We start from the raw sequence: 16,070 nt of genomic DNA, 5'->3' as shown, positions 1-16,070 counted from the left end.
CCAAGGTCACACAGCTGTAAGCATTAGAGCTAAGACTTTAACTCAAGTGTCTGGGACCCCAGAGTTTATGTGTTTTTCCCGCCATATCACATAAACAGATGCAGGTGAGAGAGCTTGCTAGGTATAATGGACTTTTGGGGAAGGTCATATAACTAAGCTGAGGCCAGAACTCCAGTAATTTATTCGTTGAGATTAGACTTAGTGTGATGGGAACAGAGAAGAGAGGGAAGATATGTAGCTTCTACCCAAGCAGTCCCTATGTGTTCCTTGAGGGCTGAGGGGAACAGGAGGGAATGTTGGTGAGACAGCATTTTCTAGGTGCATGATGACACAGAGTGGGAGTGTTGGCCTTCATGATGCCCTAAAATGGATTTTAAACCAGTCCAACAGAGGGCATGACTAGGAGCTATAAACCAGAGAATGCTCACTGTGACTCACACCATCACTCATTCAGACATTTGACAAATACTTTTATTATACACCTGATATGTGCTCAACTCTGGAGATATGGACACAATTAAAACAGGTACAGTCCCAGCCCTCCTGGGGCTCAGGACAGTGGAGAGGACAAATATGGAAATAGTTACACACTTGATTGATTCTTTACAACTATGACGTGGACAATGAGTACATAACAGAAGAACATCACTTTCCTGATGGTATCAGTGGAAGGGAAATACAGAAGCTCTTACAGAGGAAGAACAATCCAGTTGATTCTTTTTAAAGGTGATGTGCATCTTCAAGGTGAACAGGGAGGCTATCCCAGTGGTTTAGCCTCGACCATGGGCCTGTGTGGTCAGTACACCCTGCAGGCCCATTCCCTGCCTTGCATATTCATTACAGTCATGAAGTCCATACAAACAAGGCTTTCAAAACTCAAAAAACTAGACCCAGATGAAATCTGACAGCAAGGAAATGTATCACATCTTCTTCTACAGCCCTTAGTATCACTGGCATGAAACTGAGTGTGTAGTATGTAGACGAGGTGAGCCAAGCTGTGGTATTGGCTCCTGAAGGTTTGTGGGAGCAGCACTGGGAAAGTGCCTGTGTGTTAAGCAGGGGAAGAAGGGGAGGGAGAAGGCATCAAAGTGAATTTCTGTGGATCCAAAGCCTTTCCAAACTACCTGCAAGGCAGCCAATCTGGGGGCTGCTGTATGAATGAGTTAGAATTAGATAATATAATGTGTGTGGAGCCCTTTAGCTCTTCCGAGAAATGCTGTCTAAATACATAGTGTTCGCATCAAAGATAATGATACAGTACTCTATTTATAGTGCTCTGCTACCTACCTGCCAGCTCTTTCCCAGGGATGTGGTGCAGATGAATGGGCAAGATCTAGAGAGTGTGCTTTGAAATCCTTGATTAAAGGCCCTCCAGGCAGATGTAGAATTTTAAATGTATTATATTGCTGTCACTGTCATTGTGTTTTCTTTTATCACCCCAGAGTGTCACTGCCTTCTGCTCCAGGTGAACAACTCTGCCTGACTGTTGCATGCCCTGAATGTCATCGGAAAGGCAGCAGCCCACAGATGTGCAGTATAAACAAACATGTTTTTAGCTGAGGGTTCCAGGGGTGTTCTGGGCTGGCTCCTGGAAGCTGGTCCTTGCCCCTCTGCGAAACCCGGGCTTTCCCAAGCTTATTTTATTTCCACTGCTAGGGCAGAAGTGTGCACATGCCATGCTCAAAATGAGTACTGACTGCAAACCTTCTGGTCCTGAATAGGGTTGAGAGGTGGCAACTGGAGGAAGAACAGATGTATGTATGATGAGAGGGAGACAGACCCTCTTCAACCACCAAGACCAGTTAGGCCATCCAGACAGGCCACCAGAGAGAGGGAACACAGTCAGGAGAGGTCATTGACTGGGGGAGGGGGAGGAGCTCAGGGTGGAAAAGTAGCTTGAGAAATTGGCACTGATTGGGATGACAAAGTAAAAATCTTGCATCTCTGATAAAAGAAAAGGGTGTGGATGGGTGGGGGGTGGGGGGGCTTGTCTGTTAAGAATAGCCTGGATCAGGTAGGTGGAAGTGAATTCAAATGGTGCCTCCACTTACTTGACCTCTGGGGGAGAACTTCTCCAAGGTTGAGAAGTCTTCAGTAAGACAAATTAGTGCCTCCACGCAAACCTCCATGGCCATCCAACATTGGCCCTACCAACATGGCCCTATCCACCCTTAGAATGTCTCTTCATGAAACATTGGATGGGATGAAAAGAGCCAAATGAACAGCCTGGTTAGCCACCCTCTGCACTCTTGCCTCAGAGAAAAACTAAGAGCAAGGTCAGACAGTAGGAAAGTTTACTCTCTGAAAGGCATGCAGCTAACACTGGGGAAGCAGGTGCTGGGGAGGGATGATCACCATCTACAGATTTCCTAAGACAGGCTAAGCTCAATATGCAGTGCTGTGAAATGAGAAGTGGTGTTGAGATGCGAGCCCTCCCCAGGCATACGCCTTTGTCTAGAATTGTTCCTCAGGCCAACCATGGAGTTCAGAAAATGCCTGCCTGGTCCCACACCAGTCCTTGTCAAACTCCCAACCATCTCACCCTCTTATGACCTGCTCCTAAGACTAGGAAAGGAGGAATCTTTTTACTGGTTGCTCTGGTTATTACTTAAACAATGGACCTCCTTCTCTGGAGGAGGAAAGTAGCCCAGGGGTACCTGGCTGGCTTATTCGGTTAAGCATCCAACTCAGGATTTTTGGATCAGGTCTTGATTTCAAGGTCCTGAGATCTAACCCTGTATCAGCCATGTGCTGGACAAGGAACCTGCTTGAGATTCTCTTTCCCTCTCCATCTGCCCCTCTCTACCTCCTTCTCCCTCTTCCCCTCCCCCTCCTTAAAAAAAAAAAAAAAAAGGAATAGCCCAGTAACCATCCTCTGATGGGAGTTGAGTTGTATGGGCAAGAATGGGGTCAAGGAGACCAGGCCACAGCTCTGCCACAGATCTCAGACCAGGATAAGGCTCTGCAATCAGGCCCTGGCCCAAATTCTGGCTCCCCTACTCAGGAGTATTCATTTATTCACTGAACAAGCATATAGTGGGTACCATCTCTGTGCCGGAGATAGTTCAGGTGCTGGCAAAGAGATAGTCACAGTTTCTGCCCTTATGGACCTTGTATTAGGTTGGAGGAAACAGACCATGCACAGATAAACAAATAAATAAACAAGATAAAAAACAAACCAGGGTGATGTGATGGATGGTAGCAACAGGGGAAGAGGAATGGAAGCAGGTAGCTGGGTTGGGTGGCTATTGCAAGGGCCCCAGCCACATGTGACAGTGGTTTGGGTAGGGTGGTATGGCAGAGAGAAGTGGATCAGAACTGACAAGGTCAGGGAGGCAGAGACAAGGGCCACAGAGAGCCACCATCTGTCCAGAGCAGAGTTCAAAGGTGATGTTCTCAGAGAGGATATTCCACCCTTCCCTAACCGTTCCTATTGTCTAAAAATAGGGAACACTGTGGAGATCTGGCCTGTCCCACAGGGCAGGTGCTTTCTCAGCCACGGAAGGACAGGTGAGGGAGAGCCATGAGGAGGGGATGGACTCTGAAAGGCTGAGGAAGTTGGCTGGCTTCCTGGAAGGCTGATGTTAGCTCTGGAGAGTGAAGTAGTAGCCTAACTGACATCTCTCACTCCCTCTCTCTCAATCACACACACACACACACACACACACACACACACACACACACTCTTACTGGTTGAAACAAGGATAGTGTTACTCATATCATTACCCACAAAAACCCCAAGAGAGAAATAAGGCCTCTTGCCTTCCTTGTATAAACCCAGAGAGAGTGGATGACCGGGGGAAGGTGGTAATTTAAGCCACAGAACTCAGACTCCAGTCTTTTGCTTCCTGATGTTCTCTCTGTCACACCAGAAGGCACCAGATGACCATTAGAGTGGATTAGGATTAGGGGGAGGTGAGCCCCGGAAATCAAGGTTGGACCCTGTCTTTATTTAAAACTGTTATATTTTGTTCATCATAGATTGTTGTATTAATTCTGACTTTTAAAAATATTTAAAATACTGCTTATCTGGATTACTGAGTTGTTTGGTATAACCTTAAATTTTGCACTTGTGCCTCACTTGCCTCACCCTGGTCCTGGCCCTGGATCCATTACTCTCTATTCTATCTCAGCCTCTTCCATTAACCATCAGCAGAACATCAGAACTTTAAACACAAAGCAAAGAGGATTTTTATTCCCCTCACCCTTGTGAAAATCTCAGCTTCTGCCTTTAGACTCTATTCTCTAAGAAGTTTGCCTACTATGTTCCTGATAAGATAGCCAAGTTCTGTGAAACTAGCAGTAGGCAAGGTTGTCACGTTAGAGGGGACGCAGTGCTCAGCACTCCTGCAGCTAGAAGGGGCTAGGATTCAGGTGCTCTGGCTCCAACTGTTGACAGCCTGAGCCCCATTTTGTCTCTAGATGCTACAAAACAAGAATTTACCATTTGGCTGGTAGAAGGCAAGAACTGGAAAATAGTTCATTCAGAAGTCTCACAGGTAGAAATTTCTGACAAATCCTTTGGGACCCACAACATAATACACTCAAATGGTGACAATGGCTAACATGTGACCTGGATGCTGTTTTCTCATCCGGAGCCGCTGCAACACTGCCCAACCCCAGGGGGGTGGCATTCCTGGTGACTTGTGTGTGAACATGTCACCCACTGCGTTGAGCAATGCTGCCTTAGTTTAGTCCCTGATTGATTCAGTCAAGAAGACCTCTTGAATAAGCCAGTCTTCTATGTAGTTAAGTCTCTAATTGAAGATTTTCTCCACCCAGCCCAGAGATGGTAATCTTTCCCAAACTTGCTTTTCACTGGGATCTCTAGAAATTATCTACCAGCAGTATGGACTTTATAAGTGCTCTAGTGGACAGGAAATTAAGGTGCAAGTATGGAGTTTTGACAATATCTGACTCACGTCCTTAGGAGCCGGTCCCTCTCTCTTCCTAATTATTAGAAGGTTTTTCTTGCGCCTGAAGTTTCATGTCTGTACAATATAGTCTTCTTTCCTTTCTGCTTGGATCACAGTCATTCTTAAAAACTGAGATGTCCAGGGGTGCCTGGGTGGCTCAGTCAGTTGAGCTTCTGACTCTTGATTTGGCTCAGGTCATGGTCTCAAAGTTGTGGGATTAAGCCCCATGTCAGTCTCCACACTCAGCACAGAATCTGCTTGAGATGCTCTCCTTCTCCCCCTGCCCCCCAACCTGCATGTGAGTGTGTATGTGGGGGGACGCACTTGCCCTCTTCTCTCTTAAGTAAATAAATAAAATATAAAGAGAAAAAAAAAAAAAGAGATGCCCACCAGAGAGGGAAAGCAAGACAGAGAGACCCAACATCTCCAAAACTATGAATCAGATAACCAGTCATTTGTTCTCTTCAATGCTGGGAGCACACTTAAATAAAATGATTTTGTAGATTATGCTCATTGCTTTTCCAGAAAGAGGATTTATCAACTTCAAGACAGCAACCATTTATTCCCAGACCATTGGTAGGTTTGTTTATTTGTTTGTTTGTTTGTTTGTTTGTTTCACTTTCCCTCTTGACTTAGAAGCAAGCAGGAGAGGGCGGCCCGGGTGGCTCAGGGGTTTAACGCTGCCTTCAGCCCAGGGCATGATCCTGGAGTCCCAGGATCGAGTCCTGCGTCAGGCTCCCTGCATGGAGCCTGCTTCTCCCTCTGCCTGGGTCTCTGCCTCTCTCTCTCTCTGTCTCTCATGAATAAATAAATTTTTTTAAAAAAGAACCTAATTTAAAAAAAAAGAAGATGAAGCAAGCGGGAGAGAATTAGAGCTGTGAATTCTTCTCCCTTTCTCAGACCTTACTCAGTTAAGGAGAGGCAGGGCAAACGTGAGGCCCCTATGGGGCCATAAATCACTGAGTCACATATAGAGCCTAAACCAGTTCCACTGCTATAAGGATTGGAAATTGAATTCCCTTTTGAGAATAACTGGGCAAGGCCTTTACAGAGACTACTTTCAAGACCAGGTTCTCCCACTAACCTAGAGTGGAGCTTCCTAACTCCCACTCCACCCCATCATAGCCCCATTCATGCCCATACACACAGTCAGGAATATGAAACACTCCCCACCATAGAGCAGTAAGAAGGGAGAAGAATCTTTATCACAGCCTAAAGAGATGAGAGCACTCTCGTCCTGGCAGACAAATTGGAATTAGACACTTCATGAACACATTGATTTTCCATGTATGTGAGCACACACGTACTTACACATACATGATGTCATCTTTGCATGGTGGCCATGAGAAACAGTCAAGCTTAGGAGCCTCCTTGAGGTTTGTGGTATGTTCAAACCAAGACTGATTTGAGCTGCTCCAGCATGTAAGTTGATTCTTTCTATAGAGATAACAAATTTCCTAGAGTTTAATATTACCCCATACCTTCTGGAAATTCTACACAGGCAAAGGGAAGCAGCAAAAGGGAGGTTTTTCTGTACATGTTCACAAGACTATAAGATTCATGAGACCAGGAACGTACTTCTGATATATAATGAGCCAGTGTGTTCCAGGGGTAGTGAGTTGTGGCATTCCTTGGTCCTTGTTTTCTCCAAAGAAAGAACTCAGTTGAAAGACTCGATAAAGTAGCAAAGGTTTTTTATTTAGCAAAAAGTGACAGTACACTCCAGAGACAAGAGGAGCGGGCTGACTGAGCATGGGTGGCAGCGCGCTGAGCTTCTCATTGTTATTTTATGGTGGTTTATTTGGTCTCCTCCCTCCCATCTTGTTATCATTGTTCCCCCCATGGGTCTGCCTGGATTTCTTCCCCTTGAACCTTTTGTGCAAGTTTGTGTTAGTCATCTTCCCATGAGCTGCTGAAGTGCAACCCACGGGGTGGGGGTGGGGGAGACAAACCACAATGCAAATGGTATTATAATGATAATTATAAGAGCCTTGGGGTTACTCACAGATGTGGTCTTTCTTAAGTGTGCATGCTCCAAAGTTGGGGCAGTCTCTGTAGCCCCCGTCTTCTGCTTCTCAGTCTGTGTTGAACTGCAAAAAGGGTTGGTCTAAGGGAGATGGCGTGGTCTCTGGGTAGACACCAGGTGGTCCCTTTGACTGTTCATTCATTGTCCTCCTTTCTTCCCTCCTGCTCATGTATCTTACCTGCTTACTCTAACAGGTGTAGCATGGGTGGATGGATGAATCAGGGACCATGTATCCAGTAAGCACTGAAGAGGAACCAGAGAAGGAAATGGAGGCAAGACATATTCTGAGTCTTTGAAATATAGCCTAGCTCAGGAAGCAAGATAATGACATATGAATGGAGCCAAGAAATGCATCAGGCAGTGCATGATTAGTTTGGTACAGTGGTCAGAACCTTGGGAACCCAGCATGCGTTGGATATGCAAGAACATCCTCCAGAGCTAGGTAGTACCTAGGTTCTATTTGAATGGAGTAAGGGGGCCCTGGATAGGTAGAGAGGAGGGCAGACTATCCCAAACCCCTTAGCATGGCTTATAGGGTGCCATATAGGGCTTATAGGCTTATAGCATGGCCCCTTATGTCTTTGACACTGCCTTCTCTCCGGACTCATCTATTCCCACTTCACCCCTCTCTCTTGGTGCTCTAGCTGAACTGAACTCATTTCATCACCTAGAAGCCACCATGTGTTTTTTTTTTTTTTTTTCACCACCAAGCCTTTGCATAGGGCATCTTCTCTCTCTGGGAGACCCTTTCTCCCCCTTATGGCCTAATCAACTTGACTCATCATTCAGGCTTCTGCTGAAATATCCCTTCCTCTGGTGAGGCTTCCTGATCTTATTCTGGACTGTGTGCCTCCTCAGCTCTATTCTTACCCTAGCATCACACCACACTTGACTGTAATTACTTGATTAATATCTGCCTCCCCGCTACACAGAAGACTCTTTAAAGTTAGAAATTCTTGCTTGAGAATAGTGTCTGCCATGATCAGGTGCTTAATAAATACTTGCTGAATGAAGTATTTTATTATGCAGTTTAATGCAATTTCATTAAGTAGTTTCATTATACAGTGTTATCATTATGAAGGAATGGATGGATGAGTTGATGGAGTGATGGATGTGGGAGGTAAGGGCAAGAGGGAAAGAAGAAAGAAAGTCTCTAGGGTGAGCAGAAGTATGGCATATTTTGAGCATAATGAGGAAAATTGAAGTGTAGAGTTTGTGTGTGGGCAAGTATGAAAAGATAAAGTTGAAGAGTTGGATGGATGGATGGATGGATGGATGGATGGATGGATGGATGGATAGAAGTATGCATGGATGGACATTACAGAGAACTTCCAATTCCTGGGATAAAGAGTTCAGTCTTCATCCTATGAAAGAATGGAGAAAATAAAAATTTGTAATTTAAAATATTTCTACCTTGTAGAGTTGCCTTGCAAGTCATAACAGCCTTCAAAATGAAGGGGGCCTATTTTAGAAGACTGCCTTTCTTAGAAATAAAAATTCCTCACTTTGCCCTGACCTTTGGGAAACAGAGTGAGTGGCCCCTTTGGGGTTTTTGGTATCACTTTGCCTCTGACCATATCCTGAAGCCTAAATCTGCAATCACACAGTCATCTGAAGCGTACTTTTCCCTTTAGCCACAGGTAAGAAGCTCTTCAGGCATTGCGGAAGTGGATATTTGGGAGCGCAAATGAGTCAATCATAAGTTACAGTGCCCAGTTCTGAACCCAGACATTCCAGAGTGGACAGAATGACTCCCAAGTCCTCAAGCACGTTGTGGATATGTGCCCATGGACAGGCCCAGCAGTCGGATCTTAACTGACAGTGGAGACAAAATGTTCCTACATGTTGCTTAGGGGAAGCTGTATCTTTGTGGGTACAGTTACTCATCGCTGTGAAGAAACTACAAGCAGACAGCTTATCAGAAGGGTCCAGAATAGATGCCAAAGCAGCAAAGATTATGTGCATGCTCCTTCATACACACCTAAACAGCCCTCCTTCCTCATTTGTGCCTTCTTGCCTGTTCATCTCCCACCTAACCACCCCCCACCCCAAGTTGCAGAAAGTTTTTCAGTGAAATCCATCTCTCTGCCTTAGCCTGCCCCATATTCCTGTTGGTTCTGGCATTTGTGTGAAATATTGAGTGAATCACACAAGAGTTTGCCAAGCAGGGCTGCTGCTTACAGTTGTGCAGGTTGTGCACTGCATAAAGACCCTTGAGTGGAAAACTACAAATCCAGCCAGTTCTCTCCATGCCAAGCCCAGCATCCTGATGCATTGTTGTGCAAGCTAGAGAAGGGCATTCTGTCCTCACTGGGCTGTGCATCTCCAGGACTGTATCTCTTCTCAACTTTGCACAAAGGTGCTAGATAGCCTAGCAGTGGCACTGCCATCGGGACAAAGTATTCTGATTACAAAATAGATAGGGCAAGACCATTTCAAGAGATCCTTTGGCTCAGTTCCTGACTTTGTTAGACAAACAAGCCCCCCATATGTTGCTGTGTAACAAGTTGTCATAAACTTAAAGGCTTAATACAATATCAATTTATTATCCCACAGTTCTGCAGGTCGGGAGTTAAGGTACGGAGTGGCTAAGTTCTCTGTGCAGGGTTTCAAGGCTGAAATCAAGTCTGAATTAGGCTCCTGTCTGGAAGCTAGGAGGAAGTGTTGGCTTCCAGGGTCATTCGGGTTATTGGCAGAGTCCAGTTTCTTGTGGCTGTAAGACTGAAGGTCCCATTTCTTGCTGTCATTCAGAGACCGCTCTGCTACTAGAGACTGCCTGCATTCCTGCTTATCTTTAAACCAGAAACAACCCTTTAAGTCCTTCTCATGGTTCAGATCTCTGGCTTCCCCTTCTTGAGCCAGAGGAAGCTATCTGCTTGTAAGGGCCCCTGTATTTTCTCACCCACCCACATTCCTTTTAAAAGCCTTTGAGTTTTTTTTTTTTTCCCAAAGGCTTGTTTGGATAAACACATTCATACCTTACTTTAGCAGATCATTACCCATTTTGAGGAAACACTGGCATGGGTAAAATTATTTGTAAATCAGTCAGAACCACCTTTTGTCATCCTAACGTCTCTTAAACATTTTAGTAGAATCTGACGCTGCCAGTCGTGTGCTGGAACTGACTACTACTGGTTCATAAGAGCAGATTGTTAAATGTTTAGGAATTTACAAGTTGGTCATTAAATTTTAGTAGCTTGAGGGGCACCTGGGTGACTCAGTCAGTTAAGTGTCTGCCTTCAGCTCAGGTCATGATCCCAGGGTCCTGGGATCGAGCCTCACATCAGGGTCCCTGCTAGTGGGGAGCCTGCTTCTCCCTCTCTCTTTGCCCCTCTCCCCACTCCTGCTCTCTTTTCTTAAATAAAAAAATAAAATTTAATAAAACAAAACAAAACAAAAACTTAGTAACTTTAAATTGACTACAGTGGGAGTATTTAAACCATGGAAAGTATATACCCCAAATCAGAGTGCCTACCCCCTCCCCTCCGAGAGAGCTGGTTTACCAGTATACCACTGGGTGTAGACCTTTATAGGTCATCTACTTGACTTTCTGTAGCATGCAGGAATCCTCTCCATGGCCATTTTCATGCATTGTCATCCTACTTTTAATACCACCAGGAATGGGGCAGCCACTCCCTTATAAGCCAGTTCATCTTATTATTGTAACGGTACATGGTAAAGTAGAAGCCTGCCTCACTGCCAATGACCTCAGTGCCTTGGAAGCAGCATTTGTGACAGCCCCAGAACCATGGGGGTGGAGGGGTGTCATCTTCTGCAACAGACATTTGTCCTGTGGAACCACATATCAGATCTCACTTAGAAGCACAGTCCTTAGAGCCACACTGAGTTCAAATCCCAGCTCTGCCACTTATTTAGCTACAACCTTGGGCAAGTCTCTTAACTTTTCTGGGCTTCCAGTTCCTCATCTATAAAATGGAGGCAAAAGTAGCATCTGCTTTATTGGTTATGGTGAAGATTTGGTGAGATAATACACACAGAGAGAACAGCACCTTGTCCGGCATGTTCCTAACTCACCAGTTTGTTGTAAGGATTAAATTACTTAATATAAGTAAAGTACCTGAATAGCACAGTGCCTGGGAGAAGGTAGTCACTATATAAACATTAGCAAATTAATTTGAAACATAGTTTGCAGACCCTTCACCATACTAGTTACTCTACTCTGGGTGTACTCCAATTTCCCCCACAAAATGCAGTGTCAGAGTGGACCTACTACCTCCAGCCCTTGGCTGAAATGCCAGCCTTTGATTCCAGCCTCCTTCTCTCTGACTGGCACAGCATTTGAGCAGCTGTCTGATTTTTCCCTAAGTTTTTATTAGAATCAGAGAGACTTCTCTAAAAAGTCTTGGGCCCCAGACCAACAGCATGGGTATATCCCTGCTGCTTGTTAGAAATGCAGATCTAACAAGATCTAGATCTCAGGCACCCCCAAACCCACTGAATCAGAATCTGCATTTTAACAAGATCCCAGGGGGATACAAATGCACATCAAAGTTTGAGAAGCACTATTTTTGGGGACCCTATGGACATCTTTTTCCAAGAGGAAATAAATAAGGGCATTCTAAACCTTTTCATGAGTCAAGGAAACTTTCCCCTAGACCTTGGTAAGGCTGTGGGGAGTGTCAGTGTCGGCCCTCAGCGTGTGGTTGGAGGCGGGAGGGACAGAACATGAAAGACTCCTAACTCTGGGAAACGAACTAGGGGTGGTGGAAGGGGAGGTGGACAGGGGGTAGGGGTGACTGGGTGGCGAGCGCTGAGGTGGGCACTTGATGGGATGAGCAGTGGGTGTTATTCTGTATATCGACAAATTGAACACCAATAAAAAATAAATTTATTTATAAATAAATAAATAAATAAACCTGGGGGTCTGCTGGTGCCTAATAAAGAAGACTACAAGAACCCAACACAGAGATGTGAGGCTTCTGAAAGCTCCCACAAAAAACCTAACAGCTCCACTGCCAGCTCTGTCCCAAAGCCCCGGGTCAAGGAAGTTGTGTGAGCATTAGCTGGCCTGGAGCAGCCAGGATAAATTTAGAAACGATGAGAAAGAATCCTTCTTGATATGGTGAAGAGTCATTTAGTAGAAATCAGAAGGGAAGAAGTCACCAAGTCAGATTATTTAGAGATTACTTCCAGCAAGGGAGGGCCGAAGGGTTAGGAACCACCTACTCACAACACAGTGCAGAGGCAAATCCACTTATTAACTGAATTTCTGACCTGCTGCTTGAATTTTTTTTTTAAACAATTTTAAATTTTTTTTAATTTTTATTTATTTGTGATAGTCACAGAGAGAGAAAGAGAATGAGGCAGAGACACAGGCAGAGGGAGAAGCAGGCTCCATGCACCGGGAGCCCGACGTGGGATTCGATCCCGGGTCTCCAGGATCGCGCCCTGGGCCAAAGGCAGGCGCCAAACCGCTGCGCCACCCAGGGATCCCCTGCTGCCTGAATTTAAATGGAGAATCCTGTAGTTACTCACTGTGGCACAGCTTAGGAATGGCATCCAGAATTTATCGACCAGCTTGCATAAAATAAGCTGTAGGAGTAATAATGGAGAGGTGCTAAAATCCCAGCTCTGCTGTATGTGCTAGCTGTGTGACTCTGGGCAGGTTACTCAGCCTCTCTGAGAATTTGTTTTCTCATCTTTAAAGTGGAAGTAATAATACCTATGTTATATGACTGAAGTAAGGATGAAATAAAGTTCTCATGTGTTGAGAATGTAAGTGTATGTATTATCTTAGGTCCCTTCCTTGTATAAAGGAATGTAGTATTCATCCATTCAACAAATACATGCTGCTTCCTCGGTGGCTAAAAAAGCACCTTTCCCTTCACAGTACCCTGAGAACTAGAGGACTGATTTGGAATTGGGTGTCCTCAATACAAAGGAATGTTCTGAGAGGCCAGCCAGGCAGCCCATATGTGGATTTCCTGATCCCTTTCGGCTTGTTGGTGGGAGATCTTCTGGGAGCATTCTTTCCAAGCAGTATAGCCCAGTCTTAGCTGGGAACGCTGATGCTTTGATTCCTCCCTCAGCAGAAGGCTGGGAGGAGAAGCAGGGCAGGTCAAAAACCCCAGCCAAGCCCCATGCAGTCAAGCCCAGCTTGTTGTTGGAGAGCTCTCCCGTAGACAGACAAATGGAGTGGGCTAATCAGCTGAGGGTGTCGTTGGATGACATTGGGCTTCTGGTCTCTTTGTCCCACTGGGCATCCTTTGGCATTCAATCAGAGTAGCCTTCAAAAATTTTTTATTGCTGTTCCTAATGAATTTTCACTGCAAAAAGACAGATGTGTTCTCAGGTGTGTTAGAAATTCACCTTGGGTTCTTCAGCAAGTAATGGTCGAGGGCCTCCTCCACACCAGGCACTAGGATGGAAAGGGCAAGTGAGACAGCTTCCTTGTCATCGTGGCCCTTACATTCCATTGTGGACAGACAGACAATAAACAAGTAAGTTAATAAACTAGCCAGCCAACTTCAGGCTGTGATTGGGGCAGTGAAGGGAATGAGCAGATGGAACCTGATGGAAGGTAACCCATGGTGGGGAGGTAGAGACCAAGGAAGTAACATGGCCATGGAAACCCCTCTCCTAGGAGGTAATGCCTATGTGGAGACCCAGAAGGTGAGGATAGCACAGAACCAGGCACAGAGAACAAGCAAGGATGATGCCTTAAGTGGAAAGGAGCTTGATTTAAGGAACAGAAAGAAAGACCAGTGACTCTGAGACTCCTGAGGAAGGGGGGAATATTATGAATGGAATCAGCAAGGTCACCAGTAGCTGGATTATGTAAGATCCTATAGGCCATGGTAAGGACTTTGTATTTAGTCCAAATGTAGGGGTGTATGGAACTTGAGTTGCATTTTCAATAGACAATCTTGTGTTCTTGGGGAGAATTGAAGGAGGGAGCAAAGGCAGAAATATCTCTTAGAAGGTTATTACCAACTCCAAAGGAAAGGCAATGTTGTTTTGATCTAGGTCTTGGTAGCAGAGGGAAGGATGGTGGCCAACTACATGTATGAGGGTGGAGGTGGGGTTGGGGGGGGAAGGATGAGGAAAAGGAAGTAATCAGGAGAGATTCCAGATTTGAATAGACCTGGAATCTATCCAATCTATTTAGTTGCTGTTGACTGAAATGAGGAAGAACAAATTTGGAAAGAGAACTCAAGACCTGGCTGGTGACTCTCATTTAATTTAAATATACCTGTGGCTTCATGTGTGGCTTGAGCAAAACTGAGGACTTCCTTGGTTTTTAAGAGCTGGAAAGGGTTTCTCTAGCTTTTAGGCAAGGTCCAAACAGATGTGATGCCTTCCGCATAACTGATCTCAGCAAGGGAGTCTCGTAACCTGCCTCCTCCACTCATAACACCCTCTGCCAGTGGTTCCAGTTAGCTAACCTCCATTCCTCATGCCACTACTAATGTCTGTCCTCATTTCTGTCGTCCACTGAGCTTATTGATGGCATCTCTTATTCTCTTTATCTGTTCACTAAAAATCACAAGCCCAAGTCACACTGTGTCTTATGACATGTGGTCTGTCCAGCCCAGAGCTTGTTGCTGACAGGGACACAAGGCTAGATTTTGAAAAAATAGGAGTTGCTATCTATGCTCTCACCTTTAACATCACATGTCCCTCACCTAACCCATTTGGGATGGATCATCCTGTATTATCCAGTTCTTTCTTGACCTGACTTCTGTTTCCAGCTTGTACCACCTCTTGCGCCACCAGTTCAATGTATTGATCTCCCCTTATTTTCTGACTTAATGCCTGGAGATGGTAAGATACCCTTATATAATACTCTCAAACCACCAGGGTCATATTACTCCATTTATTAAACACTTTCTAGGGAACATGCACCCCACCAAGCACTTCATGTGCATTATCTCATATAAGAACGCTCCGAATATTCATATTCCACTTTACAAATGAGACTTGAAAAGCTCTGAATATTCATATTCCACTTTACAAATGAGACTTGAAAAGCTTTAGCAAGTTGCCCCAGGTCACTCAGCTAGTGAGAAGTGGAAACCAGATTTGACCCCAAGTCCTCAGTCTCTAGTATCACTGTTGCTGCTCTCAAGGAAGAGAGGCCAGAGAGGCCTTTCAGAGGTTGAACACTCATGCTTTCTGTGCTGGACAGCCAGCTTTTTCTGTCATGGGAGTCAGTGTGGCCAGTGATGATGGCTTGGAGTCTTGAAATTTTGAATTTTGAAACAGTGGATTGGCAGGGGCCAGAGTGTATTAGTAACTACTATTAATTCACTTTGGGAGTGACAGGGCCACATTTGGTTGGTTCTAAGGGATCAGCAGTGTGGACAAAGGAACTCTGTAGACATCCAACACTCTTAATGGTGACTTGGGAAAACTTGAGAGAGCAGAGAGGTTGCCCCAAGTCAGAAAGATATTCCTACTTTATATACTATAGATAGATGATAGATAGATAGATAGATAGATAGATAGATAGATAGATAGATAGATATAGCCTAGGGCCACTCAAGTCTGAGAAGGTACATGCAGCTGGACAGGACTCCTTGTGTGTGTCCCTCTTGAGGGGAGACTCAGATCTGTGCACAACCCTTTCAGCAATGTCGTACACCCTCTGTGAAACGCCTAGACTGGAGTCTGGTCCTGAAATGTCCCCATTACTAAGCAAAGGTTGGGAGAGGCCCAGGTCCATCTTTGCTTTTAAAGCTCCTAGTGAAAGACAGATAGACAGAAAGAGTACACAAGAAGAAAAGAGTAAGAAAGAAAGAAGGGGGGGAGGGAGAAAGAGAAGGAAGGGAGAAAGAAAGGAAAGAAAAATGGAAATCAAGACTACTAAAATTGGTTTATGTTTTTCATTATTTAGTGAAACATCTTTTAACATAAAAATACTCCAATTGAGGTAGTCACAGGGTCATTATAGGATTTGTAAGATAACTGTGATTCAGAGCACCCTGCAGTTAGTGGGATCCAGTCAGTGCACCCCTGTGGCTGCAGAGCTCATTTGTAGGTAGCCTTGTAGTTTCTGAAGCCCCTTGTGAATTACCAGAATGTGTGACTTGAGCCACACGGCCCTCCTGGCTTCTCCATGGTAGTCATGGCCACAGAGAAAGAGAAAAGTCCTTCTGTTTCTAGGC

The 16,070-nt window shown here is 45.0% G+C and overlaps 1 protein-coding gene across 5 annotated transcripts in view; it reads left to right on the top strand.

Annotated features, from left to right (window-relative positions):
- The window catches only part of SLC8A3 (solute carrier family 8 member A3), a 141,265-nt gene that overhangs the window by 105,786 nt on the left and 19,409 nt on the right, over window positions 1–16,070 (top strand). The window lies entirely within an intron of this gene.

The sequence above is a fragment of the Canis lupus genome, chromosome 9, assembly GCF_048164855.1.
Source record: "Canis lupus baileyi chromosome 9, mCanLup2.hap1, whole genome shotgun sequence".
Lineage (NCBI taxonomy): Eukaryota > Metazoa > Chordata > Mammalia > Carnivora > Canidae > Canis > Canis lupus.
The sequence above is the reverse complement of the archived record's forward strand: the minus strand, read 5'-3'. Positions and strand labels throughout refer to the sequence as shown.